Below are 24,915 nucleotides of genomic sequence, written 5' to 3' on the forward strand. Positions count from 1 at the left end.
ACTCTCTCTCTCTCTCATTTGTGAGATCATCAGGTCAATCTTACTCTCACTTCTAAAAGGTTACGAGGTTTTCTCTCTCTCTCTCTCTCTCTCTCTCTCTCTCTCTCTCTCTCTCATCCTTTCGAAAGATCAGAGGATATTCTACCACCTATGTATGCTAATTAACTTTCTTTGTCTTAAGTCTCCACTCACTGACTTTATTATACAACGTCATATATGTCACAACCATTTACATAAGGTCCTTCTTGTAAGACGCAGACATATTTCTTTCATCTTCAATTAGGTCACTGAATGTTTCACATACAGATAATTATTATGTTCTCTCCCTTTTATTCTTAATGGACAAAATGTTGTCCATGCACAATGCATACATACAGTAAACACATATTTACATACATGTGTGTAATATATATATATATATATATATATATATATATATATATATATATATATATATATATATATATATACTATAAATTATTAAATGATGGTTCCAGGTAATCTATTTAACTGCTGCCTGTCCACCTTACATGTGTATACATATTTAATGCTATAATTTTGGGCTTCTGATATATATATTTACCAATTCTACGAGTTTCTCTCTAGTTCCTATAAATCGCCAATTGCATATAATTTTTTAAATTTTCTTTAATGAAGACTGCGCGGCTGTTATCTGTCACTGTATCTTGCACTACAAAAATTATTAAGAATTTATCTCTCTCAAAAAAAAAAAAAAAAAAAAAAATTACAAGTTTTGCGTCTTGTCTATCACACTATATATTTCGTATCATGCGCTTGAAAAAGCCTTCCAATTACTATATATATATATATATATATATATATATATATATATATATATATATATATATATATATATATGTATATATAAATGTATATATACATGTTATATAAATACATGTATGTATATATATAAATTTTTTTCCACAAATAACGCATTCACATCGATGGTTTTCCTTGTTCATACATTTCTCAAGACTTGAATCTCACTGATAAGGTTGTACAGATGGCTAAATTCAAATTACACTTCAATTTACTGTGCTTACCCCAGCTAAATGGATCTAAAACAAGACGATCTGTCCCCCACATAAATTATGAAACACCTTCCGTTTTCCTGTTCCATTAGGACGCAGCATGCGACTACTCCACTTTGAATTTCAACTGCATACACATTCATTCTTCATTCTCTTCCATCTTCTGAGTTTCACGTTCCAATTAGCCGTCATTCAGTGCTTGCATAACCCGTATTTACCATCCACTAACAGCAATTACTATCTCCAACTTTTACTACTTGTGGATGAAGCGTGCGGCCATAAATGTAAACGTGCAAGAGAAGAGTTGAGGTAGGGGGAGTAAGAGGAGGATGAGGAGGGGGGGAGGGGAACATGACTTTAGGAGAGTCGTGGTGTGGGGTGGAGTGGGTAGGGAGCAGGTGACCCACCTGGGGTCACGACGACCGCGACTTTCACTTCTGCTTCCCTGCCACCACTCTCTAACCTACGCCCCCCGCCCCCTCAACCCAACCACCCGTTCAAGCCCGTCTCTGCTTCAGAATTTTCTTGTGTGGCGGGTGGGAGGGGGAGGTATTGTGACTGTATTAGGAGGCAGGTGGGGGGATGGGGGTGAGTGAAGAATGGGCTTCCAATAACTACATTGTTCAGCAATCTGTCGTTCTTTCATACAATTCTCCATCGATGCGGATGTCTGAAGGCATGAACTTGCGTGTGTTTAAATGCTGAACTCGAATTTTCGTCAGTTCTGCGTCTTGAATGGGTTGAGCAAGTGGATGTGTAAAAGAGAGAGCAGGAACTAACTCGAAACTGGAGGGAAGCTGAGGGGAGGGGGGTGCCGGACAGGTAGGGATGGGAGGATTTACGGGAGGAGAGGGTAGAAGGCGAGGGAGGGGGGGAAGGGGGGAGGGTGGCGTGGAGAGGATGTTGGAGCACAGGTTGGTAGACCGACATTCCGGAGACGTGATGAGTGCGTTACATAATGTGGTTTCGAAGTCAAACCCGACGGAGCGGAGAAAGTGTTATTAAGGCATTCGACCAAATCGGTGCGAGAATGCATCAGCATTATCAGACTCAGGAAAGATATACTTAGCTTCTCTTGATGGCAGTGGAACTGACCGAGATTTATATATCAGTTCCTAAAAGTAACAACAAAATCTTCAGCGTCTTATCATCACATTCCAGGTGTCGCAAGCTCCTATTCAAAGCACGAAAAAAAAAAAAACCTGTGAGCAAACGTGTTTTTCGTAGGCCTACCTTTTTTTTTTCTCCCAGTTTGGACGTAACAATCGAGTGATCAGTGAGCCATGGAAGTTGCTAAATATGAACTCGAGACTTTACCCCAATGCGCAACTAGTAACTCTATTCATTAAGCGACTAACAGAGCGTAAATTGACGACGATTCTATGTTAAAGACAAACATTTCAAAATTACATAATGGAAGAGGACATTTAATGTCTGAAAGTCAATATTCACACATTTTCATTTGTATTCATGTCCTTCAAATTCAAATTACATTGGTTATCAAAAAGGAGGGAAGAAAATGAGTTAATGAAAAAGCCACAACAATGAAGGTTTTCAAAAGAGAATTATCAATAAAGTGGCGTCTCTCCCTCTCTCTCTCTCTCTCTCTCTCTCTCTCTCTCTCTCTCTTAAATGGTTTGATGTGCAAAAATGTAAACAAAAAAAAAAGTGCACAACTGTCAAATGACAATGATACTTATGAGGCAAGAGAAGAGTTTTCGTAGCCCCGCAGTTTTCGGATTCATTGCAGCTCACAGCCGCTTGGACCGGACTGCGAAGGTCTGTCGCAAGTTTCAGCAACGGCTGGGCACTTTACGAGGCAAGGGCCATAACCCGTCGACCTTTGTTCCTCTTTTAAACTGGCTTTGGGACCGCCACGAGTTCATAAACTCTAATGACACCGGCAAAAGACAGCTTGCATATGGAAGAGGTCTCAGGAGTAATTTCGTGCCAACACAAGGGGAAGATAAGAATAAAGAACCCGCTGCATTTAATTCAATCTCATATGTTTCTGTTGGGATGAGTATATGGGGAGGTTATTATATATTTCCCTGTCGAAAATAATGTATAACTAAATGAAGGAGAACGATGTTGATTTCTTGTTTCAAAGGATGGAAATGAAAACGTGAATGTAGCAGAACATTTTTTTTTACCGTCTTAAACATTGTAAAATAAGCTTACTGTAACAAAGTTTATTTCTGCTTAAAATGAATTGTAAGGTTTTCTTTCTAAAGTTATGAAATAAGAACGCAGGATGAAAAAAATGTATTTCTTGTCTAAATCGATGAAAAACAGAAGTAGGTGAAAAAAGTTAATTTCTTGTGTAAAACAATGACAATTAAATATAACGGAAACAAGGTGTATTTCCCTCCTAACTGGAAAAAAAAAAAATATAAGAGAACGAATTTTACTCCTGTCTACCACGATGAAATGCGCATGTAATCAGAACCAAATCTATTCTTGTCTAAAACTGGAAAAATAAAATTCAGGGGAGCGAAATCTATTTCCTGTACAAAATAAATGGAAAATGAATGTAGGGAAACGAAGGGTATATCCTGATTAATATGATCAAGAATTTATTGCAAAGAATGAAGCTTTTCTTTTATGTTCACAATGACGAAACTTCAGCGTAAAGGAAGGAAGTTTATCATCTGTCTAAAACAATTAAAGATTATTTTAGAGGAACACAGTTTATTTGCTACCTGAAGCAATTAACAAGTAATTTACGAGACCATTGTTTATTTCCTGCCTATAAAAAAGTCGTTATAATCAACATCTGTCGCGCAATTCAAATGCAAACAAAATCATTTTGAAAAAAAGCCATGACGGAAAAGAAAAATCTCACCGCAACAAAATCAAGACTGAAAAGACATAAGTGAACATGTTTTTTTTAATCAACATGAATGAAAAAACGTACTCTTAAAAAAACTATTCTGGGAAAAAATCATAAACAGAAAAAGCACAAACAACAAATTAAAACGCCATTGGAAAACCCATTCTGATCCAACACTTGAGTCTCAGGTCGACGACGAAAAAAAAAAAATTAATAAAAAATACAATCACATATGTAAAACATTTCACGAATAATTGCATTTCCATAAATGGGGAAAGATTCATCTCGAAAAACAAAAAGGCTTAGATATGACAAAAAAAGGGACTGTATAATGGAGTTTTTTTTATGTTAACTTCATTTGCGCGATGATTTGCATCCGGGTGTTCTTTTGGGAGAGGAGATTTGGGGATGTGAAGCGGCATCGCCGTTGTGTTGAATATTCAACAGCATTCTCTCTGAAGGATCAGCACCAACAAAGGGGAAAGAATGAGTCTAAAAGCGCCTCGCTAACTTCATTGGCGTTAGTTATGATCATGAGACCAGCGCAAGGGATGGCAAACTTCTCAGGACGAAACACTCACGGACAGGATTGTTTCAATGCAGGAATGAAGTTACCAAACACTCAAGGACAGGGTTGTTTCAACGCAGGAATGACATTACCAAACACTCACGGATAGGGTTGTTTCAACGCAGGAATGACGTTAGCAAACACTTAAGGACAGGGTTGTTTCAACGCAGGAATGACATTACCAAACACTCACGGATAGGGTTGTTTCAGCGCCTGAATAACATTACCAAACACTCACGGATAGGGTTGTTTCAATGCAGGAATGACATTACCAAACACTCACGGATAGGGTTGCTTCAATGCAGGAATGACATTACCAAACACTCACGGACAGGGTTGTTTCAATGCAGGAATGACATTACCAAACACTCACGGATAGGGTTGTTTCAACGCAGGAATAACATTACCAAACACTCACGGACAGGGTTGCTTCAATGCAGGAATGACATTACCAAACACTCACGGACAGGGTTGTTTCAATGCAGGAATGACATTACCAAACACTCACGGACAGGGTTGTTTCAATGCAGGAATGACATTACCAAACACTCACGGACAGGGTTGTTTCAACGCAGGAATGACATTACCAAACACTCACGGACAGGATTGTTTCAACGCAGGAATGACATTACCAAACACTCACTGACAGGATTGTTTCAACGCAGGAATGAGAGGACAAAACACTCACGGATGGGAGTGTTTCAATGAAGGAATGACAGGACAAAACACTCACGGACAGGATTGTTTAACCGCACGAATGACAGGCCAAACCACTCACGGACAGGACTGTCAATGCAGGGATGACAGGATAAAATACTCAGGGTAGGACTGTTTCAAAGCAGGAATGACAACAAAATACTCACGGGTAGGACTGTCAACGCAGGGATGACAGGACAAATACTCACGGACAGGACTGTTTCAGCGCAGGAATGACAAAGTGTTTCGAGTACAAACCAAAACACCCCGTGGTACCATGTTTATGCGCACACACACAAGCAAAACATAAATCGTTACGAAAAAAAAAAAATGGTAAATACAGACCAAACCCCTGGCACAACATATGTTATCTGTTTTTTAAATAAACTCGTTTTATGAAAGTGACTAAACATTTTTATCAAAAGGCAACATATAAGAAAGACCATTGTCGGTAATCTATATACAGTATAAGACGGCAGCCAGAAGTCTTCACATCATCACCATGCTATTAACGGTAACATTACTCACTGCAATAAAATCGCACAGCATTACTATTATCATCTACAACAGGAACAACTTTAATAACAATAATAAACCACGAAAACATATCAAGATATAACGAGACGTCTCGTGTTCCCTAAGACGATCGAAAGGCAAAGAAAGCTAACACGGATCCGTACACCCGAGGGAAGACAAAAGACAAACGCTGGAATTAATTCAAGAACAGCAACACATTAACTCCAAGGAATGTCAAGGCTCTATGTATACAAAGGAGCGTCATAACAATGACATCATTTATCCGCTACCAGGACACACGGGTTAATTAAAATGCATCCCAACGGCTTTATCAAAAAGATAATGGCCCGTCCGTATTCTTTGTTTTACCTACTGAGAGATCGTTATCTTACACTGGTCTGACCTTGTGCGTATCGCAGAGTCGGCCTCGTTACATATTTGATCTTTGCAGTAAGTGCCAGTTTGTGGAGCAATAAATCCTATTTTATGTACCTGGCAGAGCCATGTTCCAGCGGTGTCTAGCCTCAGTAACTGAAGTTAATCAGCTTCCTCCTGTATTATTTGGTCTAATGGAAAATATATGCAGGGTGTCTGGCAGTTTCCTCCGGTTCATCTCTTATTAATTTATTTCTCTCCCTCTCTCCCACTTTTTATTACATTCCATGCGTCTGCAAAATCCCGTGCGTCGTCCCTTCTCTTGGCCATCTCGAGTTTTATTAGTTTTCCGGAACGATGGACATCTATTATTTAAGGCATTATGGATTATTTGCTCTTCATAAAAGCTGACATTGTCATTTAACTCATTTCCTGTTTGTAATTTTATTTTATTCCGTATTTCTACTGCAACTGACTCAAAGAACACCATGAGAAGGCTTTTTTCTTATGAGCTTGCCCAAAACATAGGTTTCACCTTTTGATGAAATTTTTTGGGATCTGCAACTAAAATTTTATGTTCACGTAAAATTTTCCTAAGTGGTCTGGAAACTTTCTCAAAAGCTGGAATGCCATTTTGGAATGTTTTAGGGATATGACGCAGTCGTGATTACATTATCTTTGTTTGTGGGCTGTTTGGTTTTCAGGCACTGTCACACAAACGTACTTTTTTTCTTTTTCAAATCTCGAGGTGTCAACCCACCACTAAAGGCATCTGAGAGCTGCACATGTTGTGTAACGGCAGAAACGTTTGCTACCTTGGACTGACTTTTCTGTATGCTTCATGGAGCCCTCGTCTCTGCGTTTAACTAATGTCTTGAAAAGTGCCTCTCGGGCAAGTGATCTTGTGAGGCAGCTCAAAGTGCTTAAGTTTGGACATGGAATTCTCTTTCTCATTCAGATTTCCTGTTCTATTACATTCCTTTCTTTCTTTCCTCTGTTTTTCCAGGAAGCGTTGACTAGACAAAGGCATTAGGACTGGTCGCCAGTCCAATGGAATCTGAATACAAATAAATATCAGATAACTTTCCTTTTATATGATATGCGTTAAAGCTTTCTTGCCATATAAAGGGTACTTTAAAACTGAGGATATAACTTCAAAAACTCCCTCCACTTTGTATTCTAAAATCTAAAAAAAAAATATATATAAACTTGAGAGACAACAAACGCATAAAAAAGATTCCCAAAGTGTTTTTATAGGCATTATAGCCTCGAATTTTGGAAAAAGAAGAAGTTTTAATAGGACAATAAAACCACTGAAGGGCGCAATTCCTTTGCTTCATATCTCCGTAGTCTTGGCACGTCCTGCTTAACATAAAACTCTTCAAAATAAAATCAACATGCTTTTCCTCTCAACTTTAGGCCTATCCACCATCATCAATTAACTTGGCCTGCCTTTTTTGTTTTTTTTTTTTTATTTTTTTTCTGTTAGTCTCAGATTATATATATGGAATTCTTCTTGCTCGAAGTGATTTGAGAACGAATATGACATTCATACACAAGAATAATGAGAATGAATATGACATTTATACTCAAGAATAATGAGAATGAATATGACATTCATATTCAAGAATAATGAGAACGAATATGACATTTATACTCAAGAATAATGAGAACGAATATGACATTCATACTCAAGAATAATGAGAACGAATATGACTTTCATACACAAGAATAATGAGAACGAATATGACATTCATACACAAGAAAACAGCGAATATGACATTCATACACAAGAACAATGAAGCTCCAAGACCAAATGCGTAAAGATAACAATAAGCTACAATTAAAGAAAAATAAATATGAAGTGTGAAGTACGGGTAGCGAGTCGTTTTCCAACTTTCCTCTGACTGTCAGTTCACAAATGATAGATTGGCGGAAGTTCCGGAAGTATTTCGCTAAATCACCGCCCTGTCCTACTTCCTTTTCTTTCCACGGGCTGTAAACATACGTTTTTCATGTAATAATATACGCACAAATATACACATATAATGTATAATAAACACTTATGCAGATAGACGTACCAACGATACGGCATGAGTATGAATGCAAGTTTGAAATTATATAAATAATACAAACTTGAAGCCGTGTGATCTGCTAAAACAGGAAACGGGGGCTTGGTGAGGAAGCTGGACTATATAGTACGACCGAAAGGCTCGTCAGAGGTTGATGGATTAAAATACTGACCTTTAAAACACGGTACTTGAGTCATCCTGATGATTCTGATCAAAGGCAAAACAGTTATATTGATAATGATGACAATATGATCCTATATCAATTTGAATGCTTTTTCCAGTACATTTGTATGTATGAATGCCTGTATGTATGTGTGTGTTATTGTCAAGATAACAACTTATTTTTTGAATTCCAAATTTTTCAAGGAAATCTTCGAGGGATTTAAAATAATTATGTTCATCCACTCTTTTAGTAAAATATTCATATACTTTCACGGATAAATTGGTAAGTGCTTCCTTTCTAAGTATTCATACTCATGTCAGTTCAATTGTATGAGGCCAGATTAACTTTTGACTGTCTTGCACCCCTTTCTCTCTCTTTCGACAGTTGAAAAGCTTGCGACTTCCACCGATTGACTTTGCACGTCAATCGTTAAGGTAAACTGTGAAGGGCTTTAAATTCTCCTGAACCCCACTTGTCTCCTTGACCCACTTTCATTCCTTCCATACTAACCCTTGGAATCTAAGATGCGCCTTCCCGGCAGTCGTAACACCTCATGTGGAGCCAACACAGAGACCAAGTCCAAGGTCTTTCTCTCTATAGACCCTGATCAAGTCAATCTAAAGATATAAACTCGGATTAGGTTAGATGCAACTGCATCCAGGCACCCATGGGGTACGCAACAGTTCTTTCTTTCTTTCATTAAACCTTCAGCTGAAAACTTTTATGGACAGACAACCGACTATCAACCCACGAGGGCTCCAGAGGGAAATCAGCCTGCAGAGAATGGCAAGTTATAGGAAAAGTTGATACATAAATATATATTAAACAACAGAAAATAAAACATATATTCCTGAAGCTCAGGAGACGCAAACCAGGGAGCAGGAATGAATTTGCCCCAGGGAAACTGCAAAACACCATTTTGGGGGCTACGGCCTCTTTGGCCCCGATTCAATTAGGTCGTTGATCTTAATCAGTAGCCACCACTTTCAGCAAGCTTGTATAAGGCCATGAAACTCTCAAACACATCAGTGAGCATCCTACAGCCATATCCCGCAGGTGACTTCAAGCCCCAACCCCCAATATTCTATAACAGTTTTGAATTAAATGCAATATAGAATTTGGGCCAAAGGCCAAGCACTGGGACCTATGGGGTCACTCAGCGCTGAAACAGAAATGGGCAGTAAAAGGTTTGACAGGTGTAACAGGAGGAAAACCTCGCAGTTGCACTATGAATCAATTGTAAAGAGAGGGTGGGAAGCAAGAGGGGAAGAAAGAGAATATGAAAGGAGGTACAGTACAAGGATCGAAAGGGGATGCAGCTAGGGGACGAAGGGACGCTGCAAAGAACCTTAAGTGCACTGACGGAACTAACCCCCTACGGGGTCTATCACAGTTTCTCGTCAAACCTGAAGTTTCCGGATACCTTACTAATCTCACGGACTGTGAGTGTTTAAATCGTCTTCTATATGAGCTTAGTTCACTCAAAGCCATACACGATAGGTTGGGGTGACGTTAACCTTAACAACCTGGCCAGCCCTACTACGAGAGTTAGGGTCTTCAGTAGAGTACAAGGCTCATAGTGAAGTGTGTATCGAAAAAAAGAGGAAAGTGAGGTCACTATGGCTATTACAATTTCATTTATACATATATGTGTACGTATGTATGTATGTATATACATATATGTATATATATATCTATATATATATCTTGCTTTTATATGTAATTGTAATTTAATTATATTTTGTTGTATGTATGTATGTATGTATGTATGTATGTATGTATGTATGTATCTATATACAAATATAGACAGACAAATAGATAGATGGACAAATAGATACTTACAACAATATATAATTAAGTAACAATTAAATACAAAAGCAAGATGGCTATCAATAAAATACGAGAAAACAGCTCTAATAAACAATATAAAGGTGAAATTCAAATAGCCTTAAACAGTCTCCTAAAAATAGTCTGGAACTCATGATGGAAATAAGCCGCATGGGAGAGTTCTCTCTCTCTCTCGAAGCCTAAAACAACGCAGCTTGAGAGAGAGAGAGAGAGAGAGAGAGAGAGAGAGAGAGAGAGAGAGAGAGAGAGAGAGAGAGAGAGAGAGAGAGAGAGAGAGAGTTATTTCTTCATATGGGAGATTAGCAAAATACAATTCACCACAGAAAAACAAGCACAGTTCTAATGAGAATATTGACAGAATTGACAAACTACACAAGACGAGACCAGTTTCACGAGAGAGAGAGAGAGAGAGAGAGAGAGAGAGAGAGAGAGAGAGAGATGGAACGTGATATATCTAAAACAAGTCCTTTGCATAAAGAACGCCTTTCGAGACGATGCCAAACTTCCGTCCTGGGCCTACAGACGAAGGAAGGCTTAATGGAATTAGGGATCTTATGGAACGACTTCGTTGGGACCAAATCCTCCTTTAGGCACATTTCACTCGAGTCCTTCTTCTTCTTCTTCTTCTTTAACTTCCCACCCAGACCCCAAATCGGAGATCAATACATTTAAAGATATGAAAAATAAAGGTTTCATGGTTTGGTTTCAACTCATTCGAACTTCGGCAGCTGACACTGAAGTAATAGAAGGAACTTCTGCAGTTGACGCTGAAGTAAAAGAAGGAACTTCTGCAGTTGACGCTGAAGTAAAAGAAGGAACTTCTGCAGTTGACGCTGAAGTAAAAGAAGGAACTTCTGCAGTTGACGCTGAAGTAAAAGAAGGAACTTCTGCAGTTGACGCTGAAGTAAAAGAAGGAACTTCTGCAGTTGACACTGAAGTAATAGAAGGAACGTCTGCAGTTGACACTAAAGTAAAAGAAGGAACTTCTGCAGTTGACACTGAAGTAAAAGAAGGAACGTCTGCAGTTGACGCTGAAGTAAAAGAAGGAACTTCTGCAGTTGACGCTGAAGTAAAAGAAGGAACATCGGGCCAGCCCTAGGAGAGCTGTTAATCAGCTCAGTGGTCTGGTAAAACTAAGCTATACTTACCTTTTTTTTTCTGCAGTTGACGCTGAAGTAAAAGAAGGAACTTCTGCAACTGACACTGAAGTAATAGAAGGAACTTCTGCAGTTGACACCGAAGTAAAAGAAGGAACGTCTGCAGTTGACACTGAAGTAAAAGAAGGAACTTCTGCAGTTGACGATGAAGTAAAAGAAGTAACTTCTGAAGTTGACACTGAAGTAAAAGAAGGAATTTCTACAGTTGACACTGAAGTAAAAGAAGGAACTTCTTCAGTTGACACTGAAGTAAAAGAAGGAACTTCTGCAGTTGACACTGAAGTAAAAGAAGGGACTTCTGCAGTTGGCACTGAAGTTAAAGAAGGAACTTCTGCAGTTGACACTGAAGTAAAAATAGGAACTTCTGCAGTTGACACTGACGTAAAAGAAAGAACTTCTGCAGTTGACGCTGAAGTAAAAGAAGGAACTTCTGAAGTTGACTCTGAAGTAAAGAAGAACTTCTGCAGTTGACGCTGAAGTAAAAGAAGGAACTTCTGCAGTTGACACTGAAGTTAATGAAAGAACTTCTGCAGTTGACACTGAAATAAAAGAAAGAACTTCTGCAGTTGACACTGAAGTAAAAGAAAGAACTTCTGCAGTTGCCACTGAAGTAAAAGAAGGAACTTCTGCAGTTGACACTGAAGTAAAAGAAGGATCTTCTGCAGCTGACACTGAAGTGAAAGAAAGAACTTCTGCAGTTGACACTGAAGTAAAAGAAGGAACGTCTGCAGTTGACACTGAAGTAAAAGAAGGAACTTCTGCAGATGACACTGAAGTAAAAGAAGGAACTTCTGCGGTTGACACTGAAGTAAAAGAAGGACCGTCTGCAGTTGACACTGAAGTAACAGAAGACAGGAGAATGAAGTCAAATATAAGAAATGAGGTCGACGGTATAAATGACGCAGAATCTGGTGCACTTACACTTTAGTGTACCGCACTTTACATGAAATATGAAATCAAGAGCTGAGATCAGAGTTTGGAAAAGTTAAAATCAAGCAAAAATCGGTTGATATTCGATTACAGTAACTTCGAAGTCACAACTGTAACGAAAATACAACTCAAAATAATGATAAAAAAAAACATAACAATGAAGACTAAGATCACGAGGTGGCAATAAAAGTAAATATGTGGCCATTCATTTTCACTATAGTCATGGCCCCCTGCAACGCAATAAATAATTCACATCACGAAAGAAGCATCATTCGGATGCCGGGAGCTTAGAAGCTAAGTATGGGACACATGCCCGAAGTGGGAAAACGGAAATACTTTATATATCGCAGGAATAAATAACCATGAAATGAATACACGAAAATGACGTATATGCAGTACTCTGAAACGTTACAGAGAAATGGACAGTGACATTTACAATAAAAAAGAGGAAAGTGACATTTACAGTAATATAAAAAAAATAAAGTTAAAGAGAACGGACAGAAAGCGACATAATAAAAACAAAACAAAAGAATAAAAGAGGAATAAAAGGGAAACGAATAAAAAAAGGAGAAAGACGACTTAGAGACACTGAAGAATTACACAGGAAAATCTGATAAGGCGATGGCCGATACAGAGATAAGAGAGCGAGATGGTATCAAAAGGAATCTTTGGCATTTGCGTCAAAGAGAAATACGACAGTAAGTGCTCGCTCCATCACTGCTAAGGAAGGCGACTTACGTCTGTATGGTTATCTAGTCGTCCATCCCTAAGAGAGAGAAGACGTAAAGTGTGCTGACTATTTATGTGTATGTATGTGTATGTATGTATATGTATATATATATATATATATGTGTATATACATAAACACATACATTTTACATACACACACACACACACACACATATATATATATATATATATATATATATATATATATATATATATATATATATATATATAATATATGTGTGTGTGAGAGAGAGAGAGAGAGAGAGAGAGAGAGAGAGAGAGAGAGAGAGAGAGAGAGAAATAAATTCAAACTCCTTTCTCCATTACAAGGACTGTCACTAAAGGATGTTAGTTTTTCGGTTCTAAGCAAGTCTTTTGCGATGAGAACGCTAACCCACTGTCCTCATGTTTACTGGCACAACCCACAACATTCGACTATTACCATTAACTATCTATTTCACGGCTTAGGTGGATAAAGGAACAAATAAAATTTTCAGGTATCAAAACCCAAAGACCTGCCTCTACCCCCCAGTGTGGGTTCGAAATCAGGTCTTGCTGCTGGGGTTCTTTCTTGATCGTCACACGCACACACACACACACACACACATATATATATATATATATATATATATATACATATATATATATATATATATATATATATATATATATATATATATATATATATGTATGTATGTATAACTGAATCACGAAAATATGGAACGTGATGAATATATTCAGCCTGCTAGTAAAGGACCGTTGTGTCGAAAGGCCTGGCACCACGTCGTTGTTTCCATTTCCTTCGTGGCATTTGCCTTTATTTATATATGTCTGTATGTATATACTCTCACTTATAAATTGCAACATTCATATTCCAGCTACGTAAATCTGGATGAAACTATGAAACTTCTGAACAGATGACTCCGTAACAGTAGCTGCTCTATAACGTTAAACCGCCTTAATACACTATCCTGTCATCATCTATCTTGCATGCGCCCTTGTTGTTGCTGGATATTAAAGCTCTTCCTTTCGTTACATCTTTTTTCTACTTCTATCCAGCCCTTATTTGTCCTTCCCAGTAGCAGCCAATATGAACTGGCTGACTTCGTTATAAGAATAAGCGCTGGCAAGAGCACACACCCTTCCATACGCACACATAATTATATATATATTTATATGTATATATATAATTAATATATATATATAATATATATATATATATATATATATATATATATATATATATATATAAATATTATATATATATATATATATAAATATATATATATATATATATATATATATATATATATATATATGTATATATATATATATATATATATATATATATATATATATATATATATATATATATATATATATATATATATATATATATATATATATATATATATATATATATTTATTTATTTATTTATACGCACACACACACGCATTATATACATATATATATATAGATATATAGATAGATAGATAGATAAATAGATAGATAGATATAGTGAAATACAGAAAAAGGATAGTAAGCTTTTGACAGCAGACGAAAAACATCGTCAATTCGTAAAGAAGCAAAAATAATTGGGTTAAATGACAACAAGGACATAACCCTACGTAAGCCTCTTATGGCATCTCTCATAAGGACGCCCTAAATCTTCCCGAGATTTGATCCCCTCTATTACAGCTTTACGGCGTCGCTCCTAAAACAGCAAGTGTTGCACGTGAGGGCTAAAGCTTCCTGTAGCCTGCAACGAGCTACATACAGGCAGGCAGGCAGTAAGTCATGATGAGAAGTGAGAGCCAACTGGGCAAGTGGTGAGATTTAAGCGTTAAGCAAGCAATCTTCATAACCGTGGAAATTGCAGCCTTATTACTATTATTATTATCATTATTATTATTATTATTATTATTATTGGAGAAACAAATACACAGTTATGTATATGTACACACACACACACACACACACACACACACACACACACACACACACATATATATATATATATATATATATATATATATATATATATATATATATATATTTAAAGATAAAACTGTACAGATAGCTTTCAGGGAATCTGTACAGTTTTATCTTTAAATATATGTACATATACATAACTGTGGATCTGTTTCTCCATTTTAAGAATCATGCTACTATGAGTATTTTTTAATTATAAATAATAATAACAATAATAATAATAATAATAATAATAATAATAATTATTATTATTATTATTATTATTATTATTATTATTATTATTATTATTATTTATTAAAATAATTTTACCAGAACCCTGAGATGAATATCAGCTCTCATAGGAATTACAGCCTTAGATAACAATATCGCTTCGGAAATATATTACAGTATATCAGTAAAATGAACGACTCTCTCTCTCTCTCTCTCTCTCTCTCTCTCTCTCTCTCTCTCTCTCTCTCTCTCTCTCTCTCTCTCTCTCTCTCTCTCAGGGAGTTAGCGTGTTTCACCAAGGATTATCAGAATATGAAAAGATTTAAAAATTTCACCTGTAAAATATTTTTCTGTCTTCTACACGAGCTTAAACTAACATCAATCTATTATAAAGTAAAAAAAATACCTCTAAAGGTGGTATTATTATTATTATTATTATTATTAAAATAGTTTTACCAGAGCCCTGAGATGAATATCAGCTCTCATATGAATTACAGCCTTAGATTACAATATCGCTTCGGAAATATATTACAGTATTACAGTAAAATGAACGACTCTCTCTCTCTCAGGGAGTTAGCGTGCTGCACCACGGATTATCAGAATATGAAAAGATTTTTAAATTTTCACCTGTAAAATATTTTTCTCAGTCTTCTTCACCAGCTTAAACTAACATCAATCTATTATAAAATAAAAAAAAATACCTCCACAGATGCTGGTCACCCGAAAACCTTCACAGAACTACAACTCAGAGAGAGACCAAAAGGATTTTTAATACCGTCTCAAATACACGCAGAGAATTTTAATAACATCTCAAAAAGGGAAAATACGCTACTTTACAGGAAAAGAAGACCTTCTTTACTTGATAAAAAAGGAAAATAATCGGGTTAACTGATAAGAAGAAAACACCTACATAAGCTTCTTAGGGCATCTCCTCATAAGAAGGTCGTAAGTCTTCCGGAGATTGGATCCCTTACGGCGTCTCTGCTAATCAAGGCCTGGTTCTCGTCCTTTTTTCTCTCTCTCTTTTTTGATATCCTTGTTAAGTAATTATGTCCTTTGCTTTCCTTCTTCTTAGCAAAATGAAGACACAGTTTGTCATCATTCTTAACAGATAAATATATCAGAAGATATTTCAGTAAAGAAAATTGAAAGAGCTTTCTCTTAAACGAAAACTGCTTTTTGTTTATTAGGCAGGCATTTCGTTAACGAATGCAAACAAACTACTTCTATACACTTCTCAAATTATCTTTGTTTGACAGTTGGATTCCATATTCTCTACTGAAAACAGAGAGTAATTATACCGATGTATTTAGTGAGGAATAAACTGAGACACGAACTCGACTTAAACACAAGTAACGAATTGCTTCATATTCGTCACAGGCTTAAAAGAAAAAAAAAAAAAATCCTGACAACTCTATAACTTCCAGTCTTAAATATGAACATCTGGAGAAAGATGTAGATAGCAAATTTTCGACTCCGACTTCAACACAAACTATGGAAAGTGAAGGTGACGCGCCAAATTCAGTGCTCTGTGATGCAGAAACGAATGTTTAAACAGGCAACTTTTTTAGCCGAATAAGCGTTCATTTTAAAAATATCTAGTCTGTCTCCCATCATCTTGCTTCCTGGTGATATGAATTTAACGTATTTTTGGATGTAAATAAAAAAAAACCACTCTAGTTCTAATTCCAAAAGCAAGCCTTTTTTCTGACCGCCTGAAAGAATTTCTAGCAGATTTCTCGGCATTTTTGGTACACAATCTAGCCATTTCTTGGCAGAGCCATTGGAAACCTTGCAGTGACTTTTAAAACTCAGTCGTAAGCACAAATGAAGCATGGACGTCGAATGCAGCGTTCAAAATCTTACGGACATTTGCCGCGAATCATAGTGGTTTGGTGCTATCGCCGATGTTCCATAAGGAGAGACTAAAACCATGATTTGACTGAGCTTTCACACAGGGAAATCCCACAGAGGTTCGTGTTATTGGTCAAGTGATCGAATGTTTTCTAAATACGCATTACCATCCTTTTATCTCTCTCGAAATATGAAACACAATTACGAAATGGAATAATCTGACGTACATTTATTTTACAAATAATATTTAGCATCAAAGGGTAATAGTTTAAATAAATCATAAGCTAAGAGGCCACACTGGGTTGGCCTTTGTACTGACGTTTTAAACTTAGTTCATTAGGACAGGTACCATACAAGATGGATAAACATTAGCGTTCTCATTTTCTAATATTTTCATCTTCCTCGATTTTTCTATAACAGATTTGCAAGCGTTGATATCCATACCTTAAAACTTAAATTTTATTGGAATTTGATATACAGTATATACAATAGCATTTCGACTGGTAAGTCTGCCTGTCAGTTGCACTAAATATTATAGCAAAATGAAAGGATTTGTACATTCTCTCAGGAATAGAAAACTTTCTTTAATATCTACAACACCTATGAAAATAACGAATTGTGTATTATTATTATTATCAACACAGTTTAACCAGACCACTGAGCTGACTATCAGCTCTCATAGGGCTGGCCCGAAGGATTTGGATGAAATGACAGTTCTACTGTAGGCTAAAAGCCTAGCACTGGGACCAAACAGGTCACTCGGTATGGTGATGAATGAATATTAAAAACTGCGCAAAGGCACACGCTCTCATACTTGAACATACTCACACGATAAATACATTTATACTGTTTCCATATATACTCACTAAAAAGGTATATTAAAATTCAAAATGAATTAAGTAAAATTTAAAAATCTAGTTGTTTTAAAATTCATTAGACGCCTAAGCAGTCTTCACTAAATTACAAATTCTTTTTTAACCTCAAATACTGACAAACAAGGATAAAACACTACTTTACTGGAAATGAAGGCCATCTCTATTTATTCAGAAGTATTCAGAAGTAGAGTAATCGGGTTAACTGCATAGGAGGAAAACCCCGTACATAAGCTTCTTAGGGCATACCCACATGAGCAAGTCCTTAAGCCCTAAATATTTCAGGAATTGGGCCCCTAAGCCTTTGTCCTTACGCGTCGTTGCTAATTAGTCTGGGGCACGTCCTATTTCATTTTGCTATCTATGCCACATATAAAAAGTCTCATACTATGTTATGCTTATTAAAAGCAAGTGGAGATGTATTTCTGTTTATCTCTTAACAGTAAATATATGAAGCCAAGGCAAAGAGGATTATAAAGTTATTCACTGACAAACTTCAGTAAATAAAATACAAATCGATATGTTTGAAAGATTCGACCACTGCGTGAGGTATTTTTCTATTAGCCCAATACCTCTTTGGAATGAAGAAAAGGATCCATGTTACTGTATTAGAGTTAGTCAGTCTCTCTCTCTCTCTCTCTCTCTCTCTCTCTCTCTCTCTCTCTCTCTCTCTCTCTCTGTTTCATTCTTTTATGATATAATTTACAATGCATCAGTGCGAAAATATAACCTGTTAAAATCACCATTAACTTAACTAGAAAATAATTATTTGGCTTTCCATAGACGTTCAAGTATCTCTTATCCAGAGACAAAATCAAACAAATATACGAATATAAAACACATTATACAACATAAAAATTTATCTTATGACGTCATTTCAACGTTCATCTTTCCAAAATAAAACCGAACAAATCCCAAACCACAATAATGACTAGATCACAAATCCACAGATATCTTTCCTTCACTGAACCGTTTCTGCACTACAAATGTACTAAATCACACTTGACGACCATCTATCCTGTTCTCTGAGATAAAATGCAAATGTATACTGGGCTCATCTTAGGTATGGGGCAATTTCCCATGATTCAAGGAATAAATTTCCAGGGAGAATATCGGGAAATCTCAGAAGATTTAAGGAATATATTTCGAGAGGGAACAGTGTTTTCGGCTGATAGCATCCGGGCAAAGACACCTAGTATAAAACCAGCGTCTTATGACTAGCCTTGAAATCTTGCAAGGCGTACAAAATTCATCGGTCACAAAACAGTGAGATACAAAATACCTGAATTCTTATTTATTTAGACGTAACCCTAACAAAACACAGACAACAAATATAAACAATGAAAAAAGGCACCAGAGCAAAACCTTTCAAGTGGAAGTGGTGAACCGGTATTTTAGCATGGATAAAAGACCATCTAAACAAGTCATGAAATATGTAGTATTGAAATAAGGAATCTACATACAATATTCAAAATGAATTTTGGAATGGAATGCAATATAATGCTTAGGCCAAAGGCCAAGTGCTGGGACCTATGATATCATTCAGCGTTGAAAGGGAAATTGACAGTAATAAAAAGTTCAAGAGGTGTAACGGGAGGTAAACTTCAATTTCCCATACATACATCCAAAGTTTTCATGACTCACTGGATACTTCTCAAAGTATCTTGATGAATGTTGATCGTATTTATAACATCAAGATGTTTTTGTTACACCTAGGGAAAATGAATTGCAGTAGTTATGAGAGTATAATATAAAAAAGGTCAACATTTCACAGCACACGCTACATCCACGAAATAAAACAGGACTTTCCTCGATAAATTATTAAATCAACTGAGAGAGAGAGAGAGAGAGAGAGAGAGAGAGAGAGAGAGAGAGAGAGAGAGAGAGAGAGACAACCTTATGAATGGTTTCATCCCTGTGGAGAGGAATTACTCTGTCAAAGGCCTCTCGTTTTTATGATATTCATTTTTGAGAGTGCAATGAACATTCACGCGTAGTGTATCTCTCTCTCTCTCTCTCTCTCTCTCTCTCTCTCTCTCTCTCTCTCTTCCCACATCCTAGACGCAACCCTCGTCAGTCGCGTAACAATTTCGTTAATTAATTCACTGATTAAGTCGACAGAAGCATACTGGATTTCAGAAATCGTGCTGAGAGAGAGAGAGAGAGAGAGAGAGAGAGAGAGAGAGAGAGAGAGAGAGAGAGAGAGAGAGAGAGAGAGAGAGAGATTAATTTTAACTTCCCGTTAAAGACTAGTTTTAATGGATGTAACCGAATACAGCTTACATGATGAGAGAGAGAGAGAGAGAGAGAGAGAGAGAGAGAGAGAGAGAGAGAGAGAGAGAGAGAGAGAGATTAATTTTCACTTCCTGTTAAAGACTTTAGTTTTAATGGATGTAACCGGATCCAGCTTACATGAGAGAGAGAGAGAGAGAGAGAGAGAGAGAGAGAGAGAGAGAGAGAGAGAGAGAGAGAGAGAATTTCTAATTACGTTGAGACTACTTTTAACAGATGCACTAGGGTACAGTTAGATGATGATGATGAGAGAGAGAGAGAGAGAGAGAGAGAGAGAGAGAGAGAGAGAGAGAGAGAGAGATTATTTATTACTTCCCGTTAGCATTTACTTTTAACGGATGTAACAGGATACATCTTAGATAAGAGAGAGAGAGAGAGAGAGAGAGAGAGAGAGAGAGAGAGAGAGATTAGGACTGTCTACAGCAGCCACGCCATTCATTCATTCATTCCTCGTTAAAAGTGGGTCTCCGTCCGCGGACGTCGTACTTCTTAATGGCTACTTTAATGTACCTCTGGATGGGGGTAATGAGGGAAGTTACTGCAAAAATAAAGAGGGCGAATGGTACTCGGGCATTTGTCAGATGCCACAGGGAGCGTTACGCCAAAACGACTTAACGGCGGAGTCATTGCCAGAATGATGGGGCTCGGGAAAAGCGGCTGTTTAAACGAAACTGGGAACGAACTTATTTATATGTATATATATATATATATATATATATATATATATATATATATATATATATATATATATATATATATATATAACAGAAAATAATTACAGTAATGTTAGCACTATATTCCTTCGAATTTTGAATTTCAAGTCAATGACCCTTGTAGGCTTGTTCCATATGAATAGGGTTGGTCCTCTGAATAATAATAATAATAATAATAATAATAATAATAATAATAATAATAATTATAATAATAATAATAATAATAATAATAATAATAATAATAATAATAATTATAATAATAATAATAATAATAATAATAATAATAATAATAAACTGTTTATTTTACACAGTAATATATTTGCTATATAAATGTGGATTTTTATTACATAATAATAATAATAATAATAATAATAATAATAATAATAATAATAATAATAATAATAATAAATTCTCATCATTTTCTTCTTCTGATCACACTAACATTCTACGTCAGGCAAACCTCCTTAGCCACGTAATATCCCTAGACGCTTGCTCCAAATGAATAATGGCATCTATTTTGGATAACAAAAACATTTAAAATTAGAATTTGAATATTCTGACGTAACTGACGAGAACTGCTCTAAGCTCGAGTTTTCAAAGAGAAAAACATCAAAGAGCGCACGACTGTCAAAGCGACAGGAAGGCCTAAGAGAAAGAAAAGAGCCGGCCTTCGGAATTTGCAGCACGTCAGAATTTTCCGTGTCTTTTCGATACAGGTGACGCTGAATATAAAGGGATGCTTGTCAAAACTTACAAATAACTGCAGTAGTTCGTGCTGTCTCTACTGTTGCTGTTTTGGATATTTTTCAGTTAAGGGTGTTGTTACTTTCGTCTAGAATTCTGTGTTAATATGAAGACAGCAGCAGGTCATGGTGAGTATTAAGAAATAGATTGATTTCAAAATGATCTGTTTCCATCATGTATTCTGATTTTTTTCTAACTAATAAAGCTCATTACTAAGGAACAGAATGGAATGCAGAATTTACGCCATAGGCCAACCGGTGGGACCTATGAGGTCATTCATCAGTGAAACGGACATTCAGAGTAAAAAAGGTTTGAAAGGTGTTACAAGAAGAAAACTTCGCAGTTGCGCTATGAAACAGCTGTTAAGAGAGGGTGGAGGGTGAGATGGAAGAAAGAGAATGTGAACAGAGGTACAGTAAAAGGAATGAAAGGGGTTGCAGCTGGGTGCCTAAGGGACACTGTAAAGGACCTTAGTAATGCCTATAGAGAGAAAATCTAACTTTCTCTGTTCCGTCGCCACATCAATTACATCAATAGAGCATAGTCTGTCTTTTCTTATGTAATATTATACATCACGCGTTACATCTCATTTATCCGTTTCTTTTTTCTACTTTCATTTTCGAATGAAGGAACAGTACCCAGCTACTCAACGACTACTGTCAAGAAACTGAAAACAACTTCAACAACACTATAACATTAATAATGACATTACTATTATTAATAATAACTACTTCCACGAACAGTGCCCAGAGAAAACAAGCCATAGGCATTAATGATTTCTGACTTAATACCGCACACTTTTAGTTAGGTAACTGATACAAAATCTGACCCAAAAATACACAAGTTAAAAATGCGCCGAAGTTTCTTCGGCGCAATCGAGTTTTCTGTACAGTGTATAATCAAGGCCACCGAAAACAGATCTATATTCTGGTGGCCTCAGTATAATGCTGTACGAGCCGCGGCCCATGAAACTTTAACCACGGCCCGGTGGTGGCATATCCTATATCGTTGCCAGAAGCACGATTATGGCTAACTTTAACCATGAATGAAATAAAAACTACTGATGCTAGACGGCTGCAATTTGGTATGTTTGATGATTATAGGGTGGATGATCAACATCCCAATTTGCAGCCTTCTAGCCTCAGCAGTTTTTAAGATCTGAGGGCGGACAGAAAAAGTGCGGATAGAAAAAAGTGCGGACAGAATAAAGTACGGACGGATAGACAAAGCCGGCAATAGTTTTCTTTTACAGAAAACTAAAAACAAAAGTTTTATAAAACAAGAAGACGCAAGAGACATCCGAAGACGTGAAAAAATCTTTTGAAAAGTAAAAAATCCGACGAAAGTTTCAAAGATACGTCCATGTGTTGGCAGAAACAACATCCAGGCACAAATAGCTCCGACGCCGCCACATTAAGAGAGGAGCAACACTTGACGCAGGTAGAGTATTAAGTTACTAATCAATATAATAGCCCTCGGACCAGCACCGGAAATCGACGGCCGTTAGGTGTATAATCAAACAAAGATAACTCTTCATCATTGCTAATACTCTCTCTCTGCACATTCATATGCTTCTGCCATTAACATAATTGCGTCTCTGATAGAACTCGATCAGTGAAGTATTACACTTAATGTGAAGCTGAAAGTTCACTCTGCTTCATCCATTTTCAGACAAGCTGCTCTGATTATATCTATATAACACACACATATATATACATATATATACATATATATATATAAATATACATATATATATGTGTATGTATATATATATATATATATATATATATATATATATATATATATATATGTGTACGTATATATATATATATATATATATATATATATATATATATATATATATATATATATATGTATGAAACATATTATAATCGATACAACAAATAAATATGTCAATACACATTTTAAAAACAATTTTCTACTAACAACTTGCACAGGTATGCATGACACGTATGTTCAAACAGACACACATACACGCAAATATTTATGCATGTATGTATGTATGTGAGTATATGGACCTCCACATCGCAATGGTTTCAGCCCTGATTAACACGGCGACAGACTAGACAAATTTCCCGAAACATCCAGTGTGCCACTGATGACCTAAAGAGGACATGGGGCTAGCAACGTCATCTAAAAAGTCTTGAAAACGAAACGCATATGACTGTAGTTAATGCAAGTATGCATGTATGCATGCATGTATGTGTATATATATAAAAATAAATTATATTTATATATATATATATATATATATATATATATATACACACACTCGTATGTATATATATAGTAGTAAAAATTATCATATACAATATATATCATCAGTTTTCATACATACTACACAGAAATGTGTATGGAACGTCCTCTCTTAGATGTGAAAGAAGTAAAATGGAGTCATATTTTTCCTTTTCCTTTTTCCATCTTCTCCCCCGCAGCTACAAACGGAAACGGTGTTCAGCCGAGGCAGACAGAGCAATTAAAGCTTTATGTATTTTTTTTATTTTTTTTAAAACAGATGGAAGTGAGACACGCTACCTATAACCTTGACTGACCCTGGTTTGACGAAAATATGGAAAGGTTGGAAAGTTATAATGAATGGAGGCCTCTTGAGGGATAGACTTTTTTTAAGTCTGGAAAAGGAAAAGCTGGGAGATATTTCCAATGTTCGGCAAGAAGAAGAAGAAGAGGGTAAGGTCTGGGAAGAGGAGGGACACTTTCCCGAACCTCGACGGAAAAGGTTATTGGCTTTAAAATAAAAGCAGGACTTTCTTGCACCATACCCCCGGGAGGAATTGCTCATGAGTGGACCTAGATCTGTCTGCACTTTTTTTTAGGATAATACAGAGATTATTTCTCAGCGTCCACATCAAAACATTAAACATAAATGAACATCAAATGCTGATGAAATCACATTTCTTTGGATATGCAAGTGCCCAAGAGTTCTCATAATGAACTGACGCGGCCTGAAATAAGTGCTTTTATACTGTGTGCGCCATAATGACATTCGACATCGTTGCGACCGAATTCATTTTCATACAAAAAATAAAAAAGATTTGTGATGAGACGTGAAACTGATACATTCACAAGGTGTCTACTGTAAATAATCAACTATCATTTTCAACCTCACCCATATTTTTATATAATATATATAAAGCTATAATCACAATAAGTTCCTTTCAAAGTAAAAATTTTAAAATTTATTCGTATGTGAAATAAAATTATTGGTATCATTAAAGCTCATATGTATGCATACATACACCAAGTCTAACTTATGTTA

The 24,915-nt window shown here is 36.3% G+C and overlaps 1 long non-coding RNA gene across 5 annotated transcripts in view; it reads right to left on the reverse strand.

The window, feature by feature from the left end:
* LOC136847427 (uncharacterized) overlaps positions 1-24,915 on the reverse strand; it is a 475,998-nt gene that overhangs the window by 94,932 nt on the left and 356,151 nt on the right. The window contains exon 1 of one of the 5 annotated variants that reach the window (XR_010855743.1): positions 5,678-5,814. The exons of the other annotated variants lie outside the window; for them this stretch is intronic. This is a non-coding gene — a long non-coding RNA (uncharacterized lncRNA). Of the gene's footprint in view, positions 1-5,677; positions 5,815-24,915 lie in introns of those variants that run through there. 5 annotated transcript variants of the gene reach the window in all.

The sequence above is a fragment of the Macrobrachium rosenbergii genome, chromosome 2 (assembly GCF_040412425.1).
Source record: "Macrobrachium rosenbergii isolate ZJJX-2024 chromosome 2, ASM4041242v1, whole genome shotgun sequence".
NCBI lineage: Eukaryota > Metazoa > Arthropoda > Malacostraca > Decapoda > Palaemonidae > Macrobrachium > Macrobrachium rosenbergii.